The sequence below is a fragment of the Zingiber officinale genome, chromosome 7B (assembly GCF_018446385.1).
Source record: "Zingiber officinale cultivar Zhangliang chromosome 7B, Zo_v1.1, whole genome shotgun sequence".
Lineage (NCBI taxonomy): Eukaryota > Viridiplantae > Streptophyta > Magnoliopsida > Zingiberales > Zingiberaceae > Zingiber > Zingiber officinale.
In genome coordinates this window covers 64679314-64701789 of record NC_055999.1, presented here as the reverse complement: position 1 = coordinate 64701789, position 22476 = coordinate 64679314, and positions in this window count along the sequence as shown.

Sequence of the window (22476 nt, the reverse complement as noted above, 5' to 3'; positions counted from 1 at the left end):
TCATATCTGAAATCAAGTTTCCATGATATTTCACACTACGCTATTTGTATTTTGTATTCGGGCTTAGTTTTATAATAATTTGTCTTGCTCTTGAGTTTTGAGTCTTGTGATCATTTTTATTCATTTTTGGGTTTTATTGTTGTGTAAGTCATACCAGCATGCAGTCTGTCGATTCAGCTTATTTCCCTATGTGGTTTGTGTTTGTACCTATCATGTGGGTTGAGCAATAGTTTTAACTTCCACTATGTTTAATTCTAGTCATGTGGGCTGTAACTTATTGTATTATTGCCATCTGTGTGGGTTGTAGATATTGTACTTGTATAGTCTTGTAGAAATATATCTAGGTTTCATATGTTGTCATAAGGTGGGAGATGATATCTATTTGTCGGACAGAGACTCCTCTAGGACATGATAGGATTACCTTAGTTTATGACACAGTCGAAGTCACCCATCATTACAAAGCTTTCCATCTGATGCTTCTATATTATGAAGTAGTCCATTTCGTATGATGGAGGTTCATGGATGCTTCGCCCCAACATTTCTTTATGCATCATTTTTCTTGCGCATCACAATTTCAAAGAAATATTCCAAGACTAAGTCTTGGGATAAGTAGTGTAAGAGAAAAATGAATAAAACAAATTAATTCAAGTGGCATTGCACCAATTACGAGAAATAAAAAAAAATAAAAAATCAAGATAGATTTGTCAGAAGAAATGATTACACTAATTCTGACTAAGGTTGGATATTATATCTACCTTCTCCTCACTCAACTCTTCCTAGTGATTGCAAGTTTACAGAAATCCAAATATCCTAGGTTTATTAGTGAATTTTGGTCAAAATCCATTGATGGACTTAGAGAAGTCTCATTGCACCCATTTCAAGTCTTGTGAGTTTCTGGTATTGCAATAACTCCAATGGTACCATCCATTTCTTATTTAGAGCTTTCCAGAGGTGCTCTAACATTATGCTAAGTTTCATCTTGAATGTGGGCCTGATATAATCTCATATCAAGCCCACATTAGGTGTTATATGATTCCATATCATGCCTGCATTAGGCCTTATATGACTCTATATAAGGCCCACGTTGACCCTAATATGATCCTATACCATGGCCAATTTGTTCATTGATCACAACCAAGGTTTTTATTCCAATATCTAAAGCTTCACACCATAACTACGTTCTATAAACTAAAACTTTGCTAGCGGTTGTGATTTTTCAAAAATTCAAATAAGTTAGGTCCAATAGTGGGTTTCATGTCTACAAGGTGCCCTTGGGAGTTTCAAATAGCATTGTTAATTGGGTTTCAACTCTAAGTTATGACTATAAAAAAATAGGTATTATTGTGTTTGTAAAGTTAAACTCGACAATGTGCATTGTTCATTGAAATCCATCAGTTGTACTATTCAATGGCAATTGACAGGTCACAAGAAATCATTAATAGTAGTTAGAACTAAGGTTTGATAGCATATCTACCTTCTCCTCATTCAACCCTTCTTAGTGATTGTGAGTTTACAAAAATCCAATACCTTAGGTCTATTAGTGAATTTTGGTCAAAACTCATCGATGGACCTACAAAGGTCTGATTGCACCCATTTTAAGTCTTGTGAGTTTCTAATATTGTAAGGACTCTAACGATGCCCTCCAATATTTATTTAAATCTTTCCAAATATGCTCCAACATTATAATAAGTTTCATCTTGAATGTGGGTCTAATATGATCTCATATCAGACCCATATTAGCCTAATATCCCGATACCATGGACAATTTATTCATTGATCACAACTAAGGATTTTATCATGATATCTAAAATTTCACACTATATCTACATTCTATAAACTAAAACCTTGCTAACAACCATGATTTTTTAGAAATTCAAATAGGATAGGTCCAATAGTGGGTTTCAAGTTTATAAGGTGTGCTTGAAAATTTCAAATAGTCTTGTAAATTGGGAAGTTATAACTATAAAAATAGGTGTTATTGTGTTTGTAAATTTAAACTTGAAAAGGTATATTGTTCATTGAAATTCATTAGTTGTACTATTCTATGGCAATTGCATGCCACAAGAACTTCATCAGTAGTAGTAATTAGAACTAAGGTTTGACATCATATATACCTTCTCCTCGCTCAACCCTTCCTAGTGATTCCGAGTTTACAGAAATCCAAATACCCTAGGTTCATTTGTAGATTTTGGTTAAAATCCACTGATGGACCTAGAGAGGTCTAATTTCACCCATTTCAAGTCTTGTGAGTTTTTGGTGTTACAAGGATTCCAATGATACCATCCATTGATTATTTAGAGCTTTCCAGAGGTGATTCAACGTTACAATAAGTTTCAACATAAATGTCGGCATGATATGATCTTATATAAGTTCCATATCAGACCCACTTAGAAAGCTTTGAAAAAGTATTTTCTTTGAAAATTCTTACTTTGAAAAAGCATTTGAAAATTCTTACTTGTGAAATGTTTTTTACTTATTCTTAACTTGTTGATGTGTTATCTTTATGCTAAACTTAAACCATGTTGCTATAAATCAAAAAGAAGGAGATTTTTTATGTAAGGAGCACCAAATGATCAAACCTGAGTTTTGATATTGGTAAAGGGTTCTAAGTTAAGTCTTATTATTAATCTAATAAGTTTGACTGAGTATATAGGAAAGTTCTAAGTGATCTTAGGTAAGGTGAAAGTCCCAGTGGACACTAAGCAGGTGGAAAGTCCTAGCTATGGCTAGACAAAGAAGTCCTAGTCTGGGAAGCTGGGTGAAGTTTTATCAGATTGAGAACGTCAGGTAGAAATCCTAAGGTCGAGGACACTAGGTGGAAGTCCTGGAAGTAGCAGACACCAGGCAGAAGACGGGATAGATTGGGGTTTGGAAGTCCAATGGAAAGTCCTCATGTCTCAGATGCTGAGGAAAAGTCCAAACGGTCTGGAGGATCAATTTGAAAAAAGGGTAGACTCTCCTTAGAGAAGTAGGTGATGACGTGTTCCCGATAAAGGGAACATTAGGCATCTGTCCAACCTAGAATTTCAACAAAACTCAAAGTCAAGACCGGACAGTTCAGAAATTGTCAAATATTATTCTGCTTTATATATTATTGCTTGTTGAACTAACCTATGATGTAGAATAAAGTTTATTGGGAAAGAGTTATCCAGGTACCTGGACCGGGTCCAAGCGCCCGGACCTCCGGGCGTTCAAAGTTGCTCCAGGCACCCGGGTCAGTGGCTGAGATGGAGCACGTCGGTTGCCCAGCCTTCATCACTGAGAGCACCCGGACAGTCCAGGGGCCTGAACTAGTCTAGGTGCCCAGACTGGGCAAATTTCATTTGTAGGCTGCAGTAGCATGATTTGATTGACTAGCCCATGTCAGCGGTCAGGGTGCCCGGAGGTGGATGAAGTTTCAATGAGAGCATACCACGTCAGCCTTGTGGGGACACCCGGGGAGGAGTCCAGGCATCCATTAATAGTTAGATTAGAAAAACTGATTTCTTATTTGTCAAGAAAACTAGCTAAGTCCAATATCTAGGTCAAGTTACTCTAAAAAGAGGTCAAAACCCTTAAGGAAGTGACTAACCTAAGTTCCTTAATTGACCAAGTTCAAGATGAAACCTCAATTCAAGTTCAATAACTTGAGGAAGAGAATTCCACCTTGAAAAGTCAAGTTAAGGAACACAAGGACACATTGGAATGATTCACTTTGGGTTCCAAGAATCTTGATCTAATTTTTAGAAAACAAAGGAATGTATATAATCGATCTAGACTCAGATAAAAGGTTAAAAAATGATTTAAATCTTACTTATCTTTAGTTAATTGAACTAATAAAAAGCTAGTCCAAGCATGAGTCCCTAAGTCTAACTTGACTAATCAAGTTGGACTTAATCAATATTGGAACCTCAAGGATCAAATCCACTACCTTAATAGATCTTATCGAGACTATGATCCAGAAGGAGTCAATAGAAAGACCATTTTTATTAAATAGATTTGCTTAACTGCTTAATTTATTACTTTCCTTATTTCTACCTAAATTGGGATGATTAAATAAGGACTTAAACTTAATAGACACTTGATTAGTTAGACAAAGGATTCACAGAAAGAAAGTTAAATATTTAATTTTCTTAAAAGGTTTTATCTAGAAGTGGTTGTTGCTTCAATGCCCAAGAAGGCCTCATGCCTCGCCACAGCCTAGAAGCTGATTATCGAAATAGATATTTAACAGACTAATTGTTAAACCTTAGTCTAACTTAAATGTAAATTAATCCATAGATTTCAACTTAAATTGAAGGTAAAATTAATAACCATCTCACAAAATCCATAAGGTTCTCTGTTTGAAAATCTAGAAAATGGTGAGATGGATTTGGGTTAAAATTGAGAATTATTCTAATTCAACTCAAATCAAACATAATTCAAATCAAACCTAATTCAAATCAAACCTAATTCAAGTCAAACCTAATTTAAATCAAACCTAAACAAACTCTAATCAAACCTAAACCAACTCTAATCAAACCTAATTTAAACTTAAATTAAAGATAAATCTAACCTAAATTTAACTAGAATTAAAATTTAATTAGATCTGGTAACATCGATAACCATCTCACAAAACCCCATAGGAATAACATGATTCACAAATCTAGATTGGGTGAGATGAAAAATAAAGAGTTGAATTCAATCATTCTATCTTATAATCCATTTAAATTGGATTCAAATCAAATACTTTATGTGTAGGAACATAATGATTTAGACTAATGGATGTTGGATAGTAAATGCTCTAGATACATGACTGGAGATAAATTGAAGTTCACCAAATTAAAACTCAAGAACTTAGGATCGGTTGCATTTGGTAATGATAGGAAACTTAAGGTAATCGGAATAGGTAATATCAAACTGAGTTCCGGTTTCATTATTTGAAAAGCTTTATTAGTTAATAAATTTAAGTTTAACTTACTTAGCATAAGTCAACTGTATGATTCTGGATATTTAGTAATGTTCTCAAACTCTGAATGTATAATTAAAAATATCAAAAATTCTGAAATTACACTTAAGGGAATTAGGAAAAGAATATTTACACAATTGACCTACCAACCTCCTCACTCAAATGACTATTGATACAACAAGAGGAAACCAAATTGTAGCATAGAAGACTGGGTCACACTCACATCAGACTCATTTCAAAAATAAGTTAAAATAGTTTAGTTAATTAGAGTCTACCAAAATTAATAAATTTAGAAAATACAATTTGTAATGTTTGTCAACAAGGTATACAAATTAAATCAACCCACAAACTAACAAACCTAAGTTGAACTAACTCAATACTTGAGTTCCTACATTTAGACATTTTTGATTCACATGGAGCTAAGTCACTAGGAAGAAACCAATACTGCTTAGTAATAATTAATGACTAGTCAAGATTTACGTGGGTAAAAATTTTAAAAACCAAAGATGAAACCATTGAAAATTTTAATAATTTTTACAAATTAATAGAGAATGAAAAAATACCAAAATTAAAAGAATCAGAAGTAATGTAACTACCCGACCCATTTGGCGGCCCATTTGGCAACCCTCGGGTCGTCGACCATCGGTCATGCTGTTACTCACTAGGACTTTCCACCCCTGGCCAGTGGATTTTTGCCTCCCCCAGGATTCGAACTCTAGACCTCCAGGCTTAAGTACTAGAGTTTATGAATACTGGTAGCCAAGTGAGCGGCTACCAGTATTCATAAACTCTAGTACTTAAGCCTGGAGGTCTAGAGTTCGAATCCTGAGGGAGGCAAAAATCCACTGGCCAGGGGTGGAAAGTCCTAGTGAGTAACGGCATGACCGACGGTCGATGGTCGACGACCCGAGGGTCGCCAAATGAGCCGTCAAATGGGCCGCCAAATGGGTCGGGTCGTTACAATAAAAAGGCGCCTTTTTATTGTAACGACCCGACCCTCTTGGCCCATTTGGCAGCCCATTTGGCGACCTCTCATGTCGTCGACCGTCGACCCTTATGTCGTCGGCCCATTTGGCGACCTCTCATGTCGTCGACCGTCGGCCCTTATGTCGTCGACCCATTTGGCGACCTCTAATGTCGTCGACCGACGACCCTTGGCCGTGCCATTACTCACTAGGACTTTCCACCCTTGGCCAGTGGATTTTTGCCTCCTTCAGGATTCGAACTCTAGACCTCCAGGCTTAAGTACTAGAGTTTATGAATCCTGGTAACCAAGTGAGATGATATCACTTGGTTACCAGGATTCATAAACTCTAATACTTAAGCTGGAGGTCTAGAGTTCGAATCCTGGGGGAGGCAAAAATCCACTGGCCAAGGGTGGAAAGTCCTAGTGAGTAATGACACGGCCAAGGGTCGTCGATCGACGACATTAGAGGTCGTCAAATGGGCCGACGACATAAGGGACCGCCAGTGGGTCGCCGCAAGGGCCGCCCAAGAGGCCAAAGGATCGGGTCGTTACAAGTAATCATGGGGGAAGGGATTTGAAAATCATAGGTTTATTGAATTTTACCAAACTAATGGATATCATCATGAATTTTCATGTCCTAGAACCCCCCCCCCCCCCCCCCAAAAAAAAACAATAGACTAGTAGAACAGAAAAAATAAAATATTACAATAAGTAACGAGAACCATGTTAAATGAATATAACCTAAGTAATCAATTTTGGACAGAAGCAATAAATATAACATGGTATACTCAAAATAGAATATTAATCAATAAATTTCATAAGAAAACCCCCTATAGAATATATTATAATAAAATACCTAACTTAAATTATCTAAGGGTATTTGGGTGTATAGTCCACATATTAAATAGAAAGATTACTTAGGAAAATTTAGATCCAAATCAATATTTGGTATATTTTTAGGGTACTCAACAACTAGTGGACCTATTTGATAAACTTATCAAAAATGATAGACTCAATCCTATATAATTATACATTATATAAATTATGCATCTCTCAAAACACATAAGGCTACCACTTTTGAAAATATAAATAGGTGAAATGCTAGGAAAATTAAGTATTCTTTTCCATGCTTGGACTCTAGGATTATAATCGTGCCATTAAGTTTACCTAATTTTAAAGTCCCCTCAAACTTAAAACACTTACCTAAAACAAATTTTATTTTTTAAGGCATTAATCAAGGGGGAGGAATTTTAAAATATTGATTTTTTAAAAAGAATTTGAAACACACTCCTAAGTTATTTAGAACTTTACAAAGAACACTACCTATTTCAAAAAGTAAAAAAAAAAATCAAAAGTGTAACTGACTATTTATCTAAGTATTGTTCATTTTCAAAAAGCAAAGTATTGTTTCAAAAGTGTAGTTAAACTCCCTTTTAAAAGCTAAGTATTTAGTTAAGTATTGCTTAACGAAATTCTCAAAGCTAAGCATTTAGCTACGTATTTTTAAAGGAAAAAAAGGAAAGCTAAAGTATTTTTTTTAAAAGAAAATTAAGTACTATTTTCAGGGGGAGTATAAAGTCAGTCTTTTTGAAAATCTTAACTTAGAAATATCTCTAAGTTCTATTTCAATACTTAGAAAGCTTTGAAAAAACATTTTCTTTGAAAATTCTTAGTTTGAAAAAGCATTTGAAAATTCTTGCTTGTGAATTTTTTTACTTGTTCTTAACTTATTGATGTGTTATCTTTATGATTAACTTAAACCATGTTGTCATAAATCAAAAAGAAGGAGATTGTTGGTATAAGGAGCACTAGATGATTGAAGTTTTGATATTGGCAAAGAGTTCTAAGTTAAGTCTTATTGTTATTCTAACAAAGTTGACTAAGTGTATAGGAAAACCCTAAGTGATCTTAGGCAAGGTGAAAGTCCTAATGGACATTAGGCAGGTGGAATGTCCTAACTACGACTAGGTAAGTAAGTCCTGATCCGGAGGACTGGGCGAAGTCTTGGCTGGTCAAGGACGTCAAGCAGAAATCCTAGGGTTAAGGACATTAGGTGGAAGTCCTGGAGGTCATGAACACTGGGTGGAAGACTGGACGGGTTGACGTTTAGACATCCAGCAGAAAGTTCTGAAGTCTTAGATGTTGAGCAAAAGTTTAAACAATCTGGAGGACAAGTTTGGCAAAAGGTAAACTCTCTTAACAGGAGTAGGTGAGGACATGCTCCCCGTAGAGGGAACAGTAAGTGTCAGTCCAACCTAGAGTTTCAACAAAACTCAAAGTTAGGACTAGACAGTCCGGAGACTATCAAATATTATTCTGCTTTACATATTATTACTTGTTGGACTAACATGTGATGCAAAATAAAGCTTGCTTGAAAAGGGTTGTCTAGGTGCCTGGACTGGGTCCAAGTGTCTAGACCTTCGGAAGCCCCAAAGTTGCTCCAGGCACTTGGGTCAGTGGCTGAGATAGAGCGCGTCGGTTGCCCAGCCTTCATCACCGAGGGCACCCAGATAGTCCAGCCACCCGAACTAGGAAAATTTCATCCGCAAGCTATAGTGGCACACTTCGATTGGCTAGCCCACGTTAGCAGTCCGGGCGTCCTGACCGATCCGGGCACTCAAAGGTCGATTAAGTTTGTTGGATGAAGTTTCGACGAGAGTATGCCATGTCAGCCCTGTGGGGGCTCCCGAGGAGGAGTCCAGGCATCCTGATGGGTCTATAAAAGGAGGATTCGACTAACACCTTTGGTATATCAATTCTAAAAAGTTTCTCTCTTGCGTGGTACTTAGAAAATGATTCTACAACATTGAAATGTTGCTCCAACGATCGAAAGCTTGAACTTCAATTCTTTAGTTGTCAGTAAAATTTTGATTATAGTATTCAATTATTGTACTTTTACTTATTCAAAATTATTAGTGAATTACTCAACGAAAGTGATCATGGATCGCGGTCCTTGGAGTAGAAGTCGTTATAGGCTCCGAACCAAGTAAAAGAAAAGTGTTAGCGATTTCTTTTCTTTACTTTACTTTACGTTCTACTACATTTTCTCCCGATCGATTTACGAAAAATGTGAAAAGTCACGAGTATTATTCACTCCCTTCTAGCGCTTTCGATCCAATAAAAGTGTGATATGAAATTGTTGTTATGATATATTGTTCGCATTATGTTGACTTGGTTGCATTAAATTTGAGTTGAATGGTCCAAATAGCTTTGATAATGATCTAAAGAAAAAATAATTGTGAAAACATAAGGCAAGAACGACTGGATTTTTGCAAGCCTGGTTTGATTTTTCATTTGTTTGATTTTTTTATTGAAGTTCTCTGAATGTTAATGACCTGGTTCATATCAGCCCCCTTATTATAATTCTATCCAAATGGCAACCTGAAGAGAAAATATCTTTGAGACTAATCCAAAATCTGTTCTATGAATGGGAATAAATTGAAAGTGTAAAAGAATTAATTTCTATGAGAAGTATGATTTTTAAAACTGCAAACACAAGTTTATGCAAAAGAAATATGTTCTTGTGCCAAATATTTATGCTATTGCAGAAATCTCAATGCTTAAAATTGAAGCATAATTTACAAAATGTAGATATGGCGTAAAGTTTTAGATATCGGGATAAAAACCTTAGTTATGATCAATGAACAAAGTGGTAATGGGTCAGCATATCAAGACTAGAAAGGGCCTAATATGATCCCATATCAGGCCCAATGTGGGCATGATATGATCCAATATTAGGCCCTCAAACTGAATCATATAGTAATATTGGGGCACCATTGGAGAGCCCTAAATAAGTAATGGATGACACCGTTGAAGTCCTTGCAACATCTGAAACCCATAGAACTTGAATTGGGTGTGATTGGACCTATGTAGATCCATCAGTGGGTTCTGACCAAAATCCATTGATGGACCTAGGCTATTTGAATTTCTATAAACTTACAACCTCTAAGAAGGGTTGATCAAGGTGAAGGTAGATATAGTGTTGAACTTTGGTTGTGATCAAGGAGCAAAGTGGGTCTAGTATAAGGATATAAAGACTAGAAAGGGTCTGATATGGGATCATATTAGGGCCATGTTGGACCTGATATCCTATAATATTAACCCCACATTGGGCCTTATATGATCTGATATCAGGACCAATATGGGTCTGATATGGGATCATATCAGACCCATAAGTTGAATCATATCATAACATTGGAGCACCACTGGAGAGCACTAAATAAGCAATGGGTGATATCATTGAAGTCCTTGCAACATAAGAAACTCATAGAACTTGAATTAGGTGTGATTGGATCTATATAAGTTTTGACTAAAACCCATTGATGGACCTAGGCTATTTGGATTTCTACAAACTTGCAACCTCTATGAAGGGTTGACCAAGGAGAATATAGATATGGTGTCAAACATTGGTTGTGATCAAGGAGCAAAATGGGTCTGATATAGGGATATAAAGACTAGAAAGGGCATGGTATGGAGTCATATTAGACCCATGTTGGTCCTGATATCTTATAATATAAGGCCCACATTGGGCCTGATATAATCCAATATCAAGCCCAACATGGGCCTGATATAATCCCATATCAGTTCCATAAGATGAATCATATCGTAACGTTGGGGCACCATAGGAGAGCATTAAATAAGCAATGGATGACACCATTGAAGTCCTTGCAACATAAGAAACCCATAGAACTTGAATTGGATGTGACCAGACATTTGTAGGTCCATCAATGAGTTTTAACCAAAATCCACTAATAAACCTAGGTTATTTGGGTTTCTTCAAACTTACAACCTATGGAAGGGTTGAGCAAGGAAAAGCTAGATATGGAGTCAAACCTTAGTTTTGATTAAGGAACAATGTGAGACTAGTATAGGGATATTAGGACTAGAAAGGGCCTGATATAATGTCATATCAAACCAAATGTGAGCCTTATATGTTGGGATATCAGACCTAACGTGGGTCTGATATGATTCTATATCAGGTGGGTCTGATATGATGGGATATCAAGCCCAACATAAGCCTGATATAATCCTATATTAGACCCACTAGCTGAATAATATTGTAACATTGGACCACCACTGAAGAGACATAAATAAACAATGGACAACGTCGTTGAAGTCCTTGCAACATAAGAAACTCATAGAATTTGAATTAGGTGTGATTAGACCTATCTAGATCCATTAGTGGATTTTGATCAAAGACCACTAATGGACCTAGGCTATTTGGATTTATGTAGACTTAAAATCTCTAGGAAGGGTTAAGCAAAGAGAAGGTAGATATGGCGTCAATCCTTGATTCTAACCACTATCAACGAAGTTCTTGTGGTGTGCTAGTTAGCACGGAATAGTGCAGCTATTGGATTTCAATGAACAATGCACCTTGTCGAGTTTAAATTTACAGACACCCAATTTTTTGAGGTCATAATTTAGAGTTGAAAACAAATTTACAAACCTATTTGAAATTTCCAAGTACACTCTGAAGAGTTGAAACGCACTATTGGACCTACCTTATTTGGATTTCTGAAAAATCTCAATTGCTAAGAAAGGTTTAGTTTATAGAACGTAGATATGATGTGAAGTATTAATTATACCTTGTTGGGATTGGTTTACAGCAATGTTGACTTTTTTCACAAATCAACACCACCATGCCAATTTGAACATTGTGAATTCTATTTGGCTAAGCAATAATGTTGTTATTCCTATGACCATTTAGTATACACTTCTCATATCATAGATAACACGATATATTAAGCAACCAATTCTACATACAAGATATAAAAGTAACATCACTCTACACAATTATAACTTTAAACTCCCTACCCAACTGTTTTTATGATAACACTATGGATGTATTACATACAAAGATATAAAAGTAACAACACTCTACACAATTATAGCTTTACATTCCCACTCAACTATTTTTCTTACAACACTATGGATAATTAATCCGATGTTTTACAGAACTTGCCCCTCAAAATTGATACTAGTACATCAATTCTAATTTTTTTTCATATCTCCTTGTTTAAACTCCATCTTCAGATCATATAGTAGACATCGAATGTATAACATCACAAAGAAGCCACAGTCAATACTGTAAGTAACATCAGCAATTTAATATTGGATATCTTATATAAAAATTTTATATTCATAGTATTTCTCATTTACTTTTTTGGCTTCTTGTTGTGGGCATTCTACTATGAGAGAGACTCATTTGTCTAAGGGCTGATGACTTTCAAAATATGGATGAATAGTAGCAAGTTTCTCATGAGTATATTGTTTTAACTATGATACCTGTAAGAATGAATAGGAAATTAAAAATATACATCAATTAAATTTTATACTGCAATACTAACATACACATGAATATTGAATGCTCACCACTGCTTCAAATTCATATTTCGATTTAAAGTTATTTGCAAGAGAATTGTAATGATTGAAAGTTATTGCTTTAGTGTTCATCGACAACAAGTGAAAGTGTGTCTTATCATTGGACAAAGGTATAAAAATATGTCTAACCCCTTCATCTTCCATATCTATCTTTATCACTTGTTGCATAGAAAACTTGCTTGAGGATTTTATTATTGACTACAGATATGCAAAGACATACATATTTAACCAAATAATAAAATATATTCTAACATTATATATTCTCAAATCATTTAGATTCCTTACTGTAAAGAAGGTTATATTGAACAATATATATACTTATTGTATGACCTACTAGACAAGGATGCCCTCCTAAATAGAATTTTACAATAGGTTTTAATTACCTCCTCTTTTGTAAAAACCTCTCTATTCACACTAGATAAGAAGGAATACACATTTAAACCAAAAGGTGTTCCTCCCAAACTAATTCAGCTGTAAATTTATAAAGTAAATTAATTACTAGAAATCAAGAAAATAAATTAAAGAACTAGATAATTATCTTAATTTATCACTTAATTAAATAAATTATGTAGACTATCATACTTTAGGTTCTCCAATTGTTTTAAAAAGTAGGTCACATCTTTATCTTATTTTTTCTTCTTCGAAGTCTTAAATTTCTTCTTCACAAACTATGACCAAAAATATAAAACACATTTAATTAATGAATTAAATCAAATGACTAAAACTATTTTATATGCAAATACACACTCATGGCAATGGCTTATTTCCTCATTTTATTAAGTTAGGCAATCCTAGTTGCTTCCTTCTCTGCCTCTTCATCGGAATTGCCTTCCATAATTGTGATGGTGTCTCTTTCTTCTTCCATATCATCGACATCAATTTTTCCTTTCCCCTTGTCCATAACATTAGGTTCTTTTATAAATTTTTGACCCTCTACTTCTGCTAAATGTTCTCCACAGGTTCGTATATTTGTATCTTACTCCACTTTCTCTTAGGTAAAAGTTAGAGCCACAATGAACTATCAATTGGAGTATCCCTATAATTATAGTGACTTCGATCACGTCCACTCCTACTCCTTGTTCCAAAAGCTACTGGTTCAGGATGAGAATTGACTACATGATCGCTTGATTAAGCTTGCATGCCTTTATTTTCTATTATTTTGAGTAATTATTTCACCCTTTCATTTAGATGCATGTTCTACAATATTAGCTCCTTAATTCAGTTTTCTTGAATAATGTAGTTACTGTGAGATCGAGATACGCTAGAGGGGGGTGAATAACGCTCGTGACTTTTTCATACGTTTCAGAAAGCACAGAGTAACGCAGCGGAAATAAGAAATAAAGCAGAAGCAAAATAAGCGCTAAAACTTTTCTTTTACTTGGTTCAGAGCTTGTGGCGACTCCTACTTCAAGGTCCACACTCGCTGAGTGTTTACTTTGGGTAATTCACTATCAATCCAGAAATTACAAGTACAATAATTAAAGTACAATAATTGAAAGTATACCAACAACTACGAATAAGGAATTTCGGGCTTCCGGTTGTTAGAGTTGTGGTACAGCTTCATCGGATCGCCTTTTGAGCAGCGCACAGTTGAAAGATTGCCAAGAACAAGTGTGTTTCAGCACCTGCTCAAGACTTGCTTAAATAGCCTACTGAAGGCGCCTTTAGCCTCCATGGAAGGTGCCTCCAGCAGGGATTTTTATCCCTTCCATGTCGGAGACGATCGCTTCCGAAGCCTACACTGTTTATCCATCCGAAGGTGTCTTCAAGCTCCAAGGAAGGCTCCTTCCATCCAGCATCGAAGGCGCCTTTAAGCTCCTTCAAGGCGTCTTTTGCCCGACTTCTTGCGCAGTTACAATCAGGATGCCCGAGGCGCCACCAATAGCCCTGGAGGTGCCTCGAACACTGTTCATCCGAACTTTTTAAATCCTTTTTGCTCACTGCAAGATATGCTAGTCCAAAATACCAAACATTCCCTGCAAAACAGAGTTAGGATAATAAAATATGAATAAATATAAGTGATTGACAGTCTCCAGACTGTCCAGTTTTGACTTTGAGTTTTGCTGAAACTCTAGGTCAGCCGACGCCTACTATTCCCTCTTCGAGGAACGCATCCTCACCTACTCCTCTCAGGAGAGTTTACCTATTGCTAGACCGATCCTCCAGACCGACTAGACTTTTACTCAGTGTCTGAATCTTCAGGACTTTTCCGCTGGACATCCGATCCCTAACCTGTTCAGTCTTCTACCTGGTTCACAACCATCAGGAATTTCACCTAGAGTCCCCAACTCTAGGGTTTCATCCAAAGTGCTTGACTCGCCAAGACTTTCCTCCTAGGGTTACCACCCCCTAGAACCTAGGGTTGCTACCCCTAGGATTTTCCACCTACCTAGAATTACTAAGACTTTTGCCTAAGTACACTTAGGACTTTCCTGGACACTTGGTTCAACACTTTTTAGATCACAAGATAACTTAACTTTGAACCCTTTGCCATTATCAAAACACAGATTTGATCATCTGATACTATCCGCACCAATAGTTACAACATTTCTTATTATTTTGGCTTGTAGTTTTTGTGTCATCTAATTGTGATGTCTCCATTAGACGTGGAATATCATCAACGAAATCAAAGTTCTCAACCAATATTTTTCATATTAGGTAGGGATTAGTTCAATTACAACCTATTAAATTATAAAAATAAAAGTTAAAAACTGCATATCAACCTAAATTAGATTACAGATTTTAATATTTACCTCTTCAAGTGAGACTCAGTTGAACAAGACCCTCACTTTACTAATATGTGAATGAATATTCCTCCACTTGTTTATTCGTGCTCCTTCAATATTGTATGGTTTCTTGTTTGGAACATGCTCCAAAAAACTATGTTTGATTCATTATAACAAGTGTTACATATTCATAAATGTCCACAAAATATTATCAAATTTAATAAAAAATAAACTCACAACCAAAAGACCAACAAATTCCTTTAGGTAAAGGAGGATGGTGTTGGAGTGATATCTCTGTGTTGAAGAAAATATACCCCCAATCTTATGTAATTGTGGAGTCATAAATTGATGGATGACTTCAACTCAGTTGAATCTAACAAGATTGTTAAAATCATCCAATATATCTATTGGTGATGGAAGCACAAGCTAATCAAACTTATATTTTGATATTTGACAAAGGTTCAAAGTTAAGCTGTGTTGTGATCTAACAAATTTAACCGAGTGTGCAGAAAAGTCCTAGGTGATCTTAGGCAAGGTGAAACTCCTAGTTGAGGCTAGGAAAAGAAGTCCTAATGGACAATAGATAGGTGGAAAGTCCTAGTTGCGGCTAGGCAATGAAGTCCTGGTCCGTGGGACTAGGCAAAGTCTTGGAATGTCGAGGACGTCAAGTGAAATCCTAGGGTCGAGGATACTAGGTGAAAGTCTTGGGGGGCATATACACTAGGCGGGAAATCCTAAGGTCGAAAACACTAGGTGAAAGTCCTAAAGTCTCGAATGCTAAGTAAAAGTCCAGACAATTTAGAAGACCAATTCAACAAAAGGTAATCTCTCTTAAAAGGAGTAGGTGAGGATGGATTCCCCAAAGAGGAAATAGTAGGAGTCAGTCTAACCTAGAGTTTGAGAGAAACTCAAAGTTAGGATCAAACAGTTCAAAAATTGTCAAAATTATTTTGCTTTATATATTATTTGTGCTTGTACTAATCTTATATTGCAAAAAGTTGATGGTTGAAAAAGAGGAGTCCAAGCGCCTAGAGCATGTCCAGGCACTCGGAAGTCTAGGTGCCTAGAGCATGTCCATGCGCTCGGATGTCTAGGCACCCGTAATTACTCCAGGCGCCCAGGTCAACAGCAAAGAGGGAGCGCCCGGGTGGCTGCCAAGGGCACCTGGATGGTCTGGGCACCCGAACGAGTCCAGGTGCCTGGATCGGTAAAAGTTCATCTTCTTTCTATGATGGCACGCTATGATTGACCGATCCACGTCGTAGGTCCAGGTGCCAGGACCAGTCTGGGCGCCCGGAGATGGATGAAATTTGCTAAATAGAGTTTCGATGAGAGCACGCTATGTCAGCCTTGTGGGGGCGTCCGGGGAGGTTCCAAGCGCCCCGAGTGGGTTATAAAAGGAGGGTTCGACGAGCATCTTTAAAACATCAATTCAAAGAAGTTTCTCTCTTGTGCGTTGCTCAGAAAATGACTCTATGATGCCCAAACGCTACACCGACAATGACTACGCTCAAGACATATTTCAAAGTAGTCAATATTGTTTTATATTTCAATTACTTGTACTTAAATTCAAATTGTATCTGTAATTTCTTGATTGAATAGTGATTGTCCAACAAAAGCACTCTCACGTGTAGACTTTGGAGTAGGAGTCGTCACATACTCCGAACCAAGTAAAACTTGGCTTTGTTAGTATTGTTTATCTTTTGTCTATTTTATTCTGCTGTGTTTTATGATCAATTGTTTTTCAAAAAGAATAAAAAACCACGAGTACTATTCACCCTCCCCTCTAACTCAATTATCGTATAATATCTACAAGGCCTAAACGGACTTTATATGTATTAGAAGAAAATAAAATACAAACAAATATATACAAAATATAAAATTTGTAAAATAATAAAACATTTTCATCTACTTCAACTCTATTGGCATAAAATTTAACCAACTCCTCAATTCTTGATCTGGGAGCTTCTTTTTTATTTAAAAAGTAAGCAAGAAAGAGGTCATTTGATGCTTTAGTTGAATTGATAGGAACTGAAGCACCTCGGTCTGCAATACCAAACAATAAAGAAACGTCTCTTCTAGTGAAGGCTACCAGTACACCTGAAAAATTTAAATGATTAGTTATTTTCTATGACACGATGGACCTGATATAGAATAATATCAAGCCTAATGTATTAGACTCATGTTGAGTCTGATATGAAATCATTTTAAGCCCTCGTTGGGCCTGATATCCCAATACCAAGGTCATTTGCCAACCAAAATGAAAAAAATATTAAGTTTTTCAAACTATTTTATTTTACTATACTACTTTCTATTTCGTGCTTAAAATTCACAACTATAAGTTGTACTTGAGAATCTAAATATTTGAGAAGTTGAATCCCAATTTTAAAATATATTGACCAATAATATACCACAAATATGTTACATATTTTGTATGCTCAAGAAAACACTATAGGGGGAATGTTTGATCATCGTTATGTATCGATCATGTAAAATAACAAATCCATGATACCTTCCTTTGATTGTGGACGCCCGAAAAAAACTGTTAAACTGACCTAACACACTATTCTAATGCAGTTTCTATCTAACATCAACTAAAGCCTATAATTTTTAAAAAAAAAAAAAATATTAACAACTAAATCTAAACTGGTTGAACTTTTCCAAATCCATATGTACATTGTTCTTAATATATACAGTAGTAGCGATGTTTTAATTTATTCAGGTCCTATGAATTTCTAATGTGAATATGTTCATGATTAATCGACGAATAATGAGTTTCTCGAGATTTAAATGAACTCCTCAATGATTCTGTGCATAATCAGACGAGGTAACAAAACGTTAATGACCTAAGATCGGGGTGGGAATCCCTAGCTAGGCCTTCTGACGCTCAAGTCAGTCTCCTTACTTGAAGGTCGAGGAAGAATAGTAACGGAACTATCAGAAAGTAGGACTTCAGATGTAAATATTTGCGTACCTTGCCAATGGAGAGGATTCCCCTTTTTATACCAGCTTACATCATCTCCGCGATCATGAAGTAGTCACCGGTTTGTTAGAGTTAGAAGATGAGAGAAGTACAACCTAGACATCATATAATAATCCTTCGAGGAATCTTTTTTCTACCCCAGATGTACCTCATTTATCATTTATGACTTGGGCCCTTGATGAAATACCCGAAGAAGTGTATTATTGTAACTGATTAATTAATAAAGAAGTTTCGAGGAAATATTCCCCGACAAGTTTGTCAAGTTGTTCTAATGTTGTCGTCTATTTGTCTACTGAATATATCTCGGCTGATCACTAAGTCGGTCGTATATTGAGAATACCTTCTATTGAATATATCTCATCTTGTCATTAAGCCAGTCGTATTACTAAGAATACCTTCTATTTAATATATCTCGACCGGTCATATATTAAGAATACCTTCTATTGAATATATCTCGATTAGTCATTAAGTCGGTCATATACTGAGAATTTTATAAGACTGAGCACCCTTAAACTCGCCCGGTCTTTGCCCGGTTGAGTGGACATAGGAAGCTTTATGTTCGCTCGATCTTCACCCGGTCGATCATATACTAAGAGTTTTATAAGGCTGAGTACCCTTAAGCTCGCTCGGGCTTTGCCCGGTCGAGCACACGCAGGAAGCTTTATGTTCGCTTGGTCTTCACCCGATCGATCGTATGCTAAGAGTTTTATAAGGTTGAGTACTCTTAAGCTTGCTCGGGCTTTGCCCAGTCAAGGGCACACAGGAAGCTTTATGTTCACTCGGCTTTCACCTGGCCGATCATATGCTAAGAATTTTATAAGGCTAAGTACCCTTAAGCTTGCTCGGGCTTTACCCGGTCGAGCGCACATAGGAAACTTTATGTTAGCTCGGCCTTCACCCGACCGATCGTATATTAAGGGTTTTATAAGGCTGAGTACCCTTAAGCTTGCTCAGGCTTTGCCCGGTCAAGCGCACACAGGAAGCGTTATGCTTGCTCGACCTTCACCTGGCTAATCATATGCTAAGAGTTTTATAAGGTTGAGTACCTTAAAGCTCGCTCGAGCTTTGCCTGGTCGAGCGTGCACAAGAAGCCTTATGTTCAATCAAGTTTATAACCGATCGACCCTATCTAAGCATCCTACTTAGGAAATGCTCAGGCATGCTTCCAAGATTTTGAAGCAGGGCGATCAACAAAACCAGGTAACGAATATCACCCTATCCTAACCTTGACTGCCATCTCACCCTGACTTTAATATCCACATTATCTCTTGAACCCTCTCGCCTTAATCTGTATCAAATATCTTTACAGATAATTAAAAAGCAAAGGCTAAAACACACATTGCACATTCTTGTGCCATTCTGAAAGGAGAGTATTAACAGTAAACAATACCCTAAACCCTTGACTATAGAGATTCAATTAGTGTAGATTTCGTCGGAAACCCTTGGCCTCACAAAGACACTTACGGAGACTTTCAGTTTGGGGGGGGGGGGGTGTAGAACTGTAAATACACTAGAGGGGGTGAATATCATTTTTTACTTTTTCGAACATCAAGAACACACAACTAAAAAGAATAGAGACAAAAAGCAAATGCTAACACAAGTAGTTTTACTTGGTTTAGAGTCTTCGATAACTCCTACTCCAAGGCTTGCACTCATTGAGTGCTTTCATTAGGCAATCACTATAATCACGAAGCAATTACAAAATTTAAGTACAATTGTAGGAATTAAATTATACCGATAATACAACTTTGAAAACTTGAGCGTAGGTTGTCGGTGCAGCTTTTAGGTATCCCGGAGACCTTTTCGGAGCAGCGCGTGAGTAGGAAAGTTGTAGCAATTAATGTTATAAAGCTGTTGGTCGAAGGCCCTTATATAGGCTCATTCCAAATGCTTAGAAACCTTCCAGGCACTTGGACTATGCTAACATGGTGACCTTTCATTGAAACTTCATTCGTGAAGTTTTATCCACTCTGGGTGCCTGGACCCCCTCCAGGCACTTGGATCGTTGATGTGGGCTTAGCCAGTCGACGCGCTCCAACTCATCTCCTAGATAAATTTTCTAGTCCATGCACCTAGGCCAATTCCCAGCGCCCAGAATGCCCAGGTGTTTGTCCAGGCACCCGCTCGGGTGAGCTGGTCCGGCCACCCCAACCAGCTCCAAGTGCCCCGACCAGCTCTGGGCGCCCGGACTCCGGCCGCTTGGATCCCTTCTGAGTGTTTGGACTCCCTTTTTCATCTCCATCCTATAAAAAAGAGTTAGTCTATGCAAATAAAAATATATTTATCCTGTAAAACAGAGTTAGTACACATAATAAGATAGGAATAGTAATTAGATCCTATCTCTTTGAGACCAGAATCTAGTCAAAGTCTTAGCTTAGATTTTCCAAATGGACCTAAGCTGGATCGACACCTACAGTTCCCTCAACTGCGAATACATCCACACTGGATTTCTCCTCTAGTTGTTTACCTCTTACTTACCAACTACAGTCGTTTGACTTGCCTTTGACCCACCAGGTCTTCCCGCCAATTCTCAGGTCTGCAAACCCAACTGAACTTCAACCGATTGTCAGGTCCTGGGGACCCCACCAGACTTCCCACCAAATATCGAGTCCCTCGGACATATCTGAACTTCGTACTAACTATCGGGTCCCGCGGACCTAGCTGAATTTCATCCTGGTGTCAGGTCCTCCAAATCCGTCAATTCCTGCACACTTGGTTAAGCAATTAGATCACAAACACTCTAACTTTAATTCATTTGTCATTTATCAAAATCTGAGTTAAATTATTAATACAAATTGTACTAATAGGGGGGGAGGGGGCAATCTTGTGACTAAAATAGAGTGTCCGATTTTTGCAATCAAAGCTTTAAGAAAAGATATTAGGTTTGCATGCATTGAGAGGAGGGAGAAAAATGTTGATGTCATATGCATCCAAACCATTGATATTATTTTCAAATCAAAACGATTCAAATGTGGTTCGAATACCTTGAAAAATGACATATGGAAAGGGGAGGTCGGTGGGAGGGGTAGAAGTGAAATAGTAGATATTTGATTGCGCCCTTTAGTAAATACTAAACTATAGCTCGTCTTTTAGTAAATGCTAGATTATGCATGCGCCCTTTGGTAAATTATTGAAATTAAAAAAAAACTGAAGTGAAAGTCGTGCATAATGGCCCGGAGGAACCCTAGCTAAAGCTCAGGCTCTGTCCTTGCCTATTAAGATAATTTGATTCTCGCATCCCGTAATTATTCATACAACCCAACCACACTACTCAATTCTTACTCTAGTAGCTTCTTTTTTATTTGCGAAATAAGTAAGAAAGAGGTCATCTGATACTTTAGTTGAATTGATAGAAACTGAAGCACCTCAGTCTGCAATGCCAAATAACAAAGAAACGTCTCTTCTAGTGAAGGCTAGTAGTACACCTGAAAAATTTAAATGATTTATTATTTTCTATGACACGATGGACTTGTTATAGGATAATACTAAGCCCAACGTATTAGGCTCATGTTGAGTTTGATATGAAATCATTTCAGACCCTCGTTGGGCCTGATATCCCAATACCAAGGCCATCTACTAACCAAAATGAAAAAATATTAAATTTTTCAAACTATTTTATTTTACTATACTACTTACTATTTTGTGCTTAAAATTCATAACTATAAGTTGTACCTGAGAATCTAAAGGTTTGAGAAGTTAAATCCTAATTTTGAAATATATTGACTAATAATATATCATAGATATGTTGCATATCTTGTATGTCTAAGAAAACACTATAAGGGAGTTGTTTGATCATCGCTATATATCAATCATGTAAAATGACATATCCATGATGCCTTCCTTTTATTGTAGATGCTTGAAAAAAAAACTGTTAAAGTGACCTAACACACTGTTCTAATGTAGTTTCTGTCCAACATCAACTAAGTCTACAATTTTAAAAAATTAAAATTATTAACAACTAAATCCAAACTGATTGAGTTTTTCCAAATCCATATGCACATTGTTTTTAATATATACAGTAGTAGTAATGTTTTAACCTATTCAAGCCCTATGAGTTTCTAAGATGAACATGTTCATGATAGATACCTTTGCGGATAATTGAAAAGCAGAGGCTAAAACACTCATTGCACCTTCTTATGTCATTCTGAAAGGAAAGTATTGACAATAAGTAATACCCTAAACCCTTGACTACAGAGATTCGATCAGTGTGGATTTCGTCGGAAACCCTTGACGTCATGTGACGGACACACGAAAATACTTGCGGAGACCTTCGATGGGGGAGGGGAGAGGGGGTCAATCTCGTGACTAAAGCAGAGCGTCCGATTTTTGCATTCGAAGTCTTAAGAAAATATATTAGGTTTGCATGCGCTGAGAGAAGTAGAGAGAAAAATGTTGATATCATATACATCTGAACCATTGATATTATTTTCAAATCTCAATGATTCAAATGTGATTCGAATGCCTTGAAAAATGACTTATGGAAAGGGGA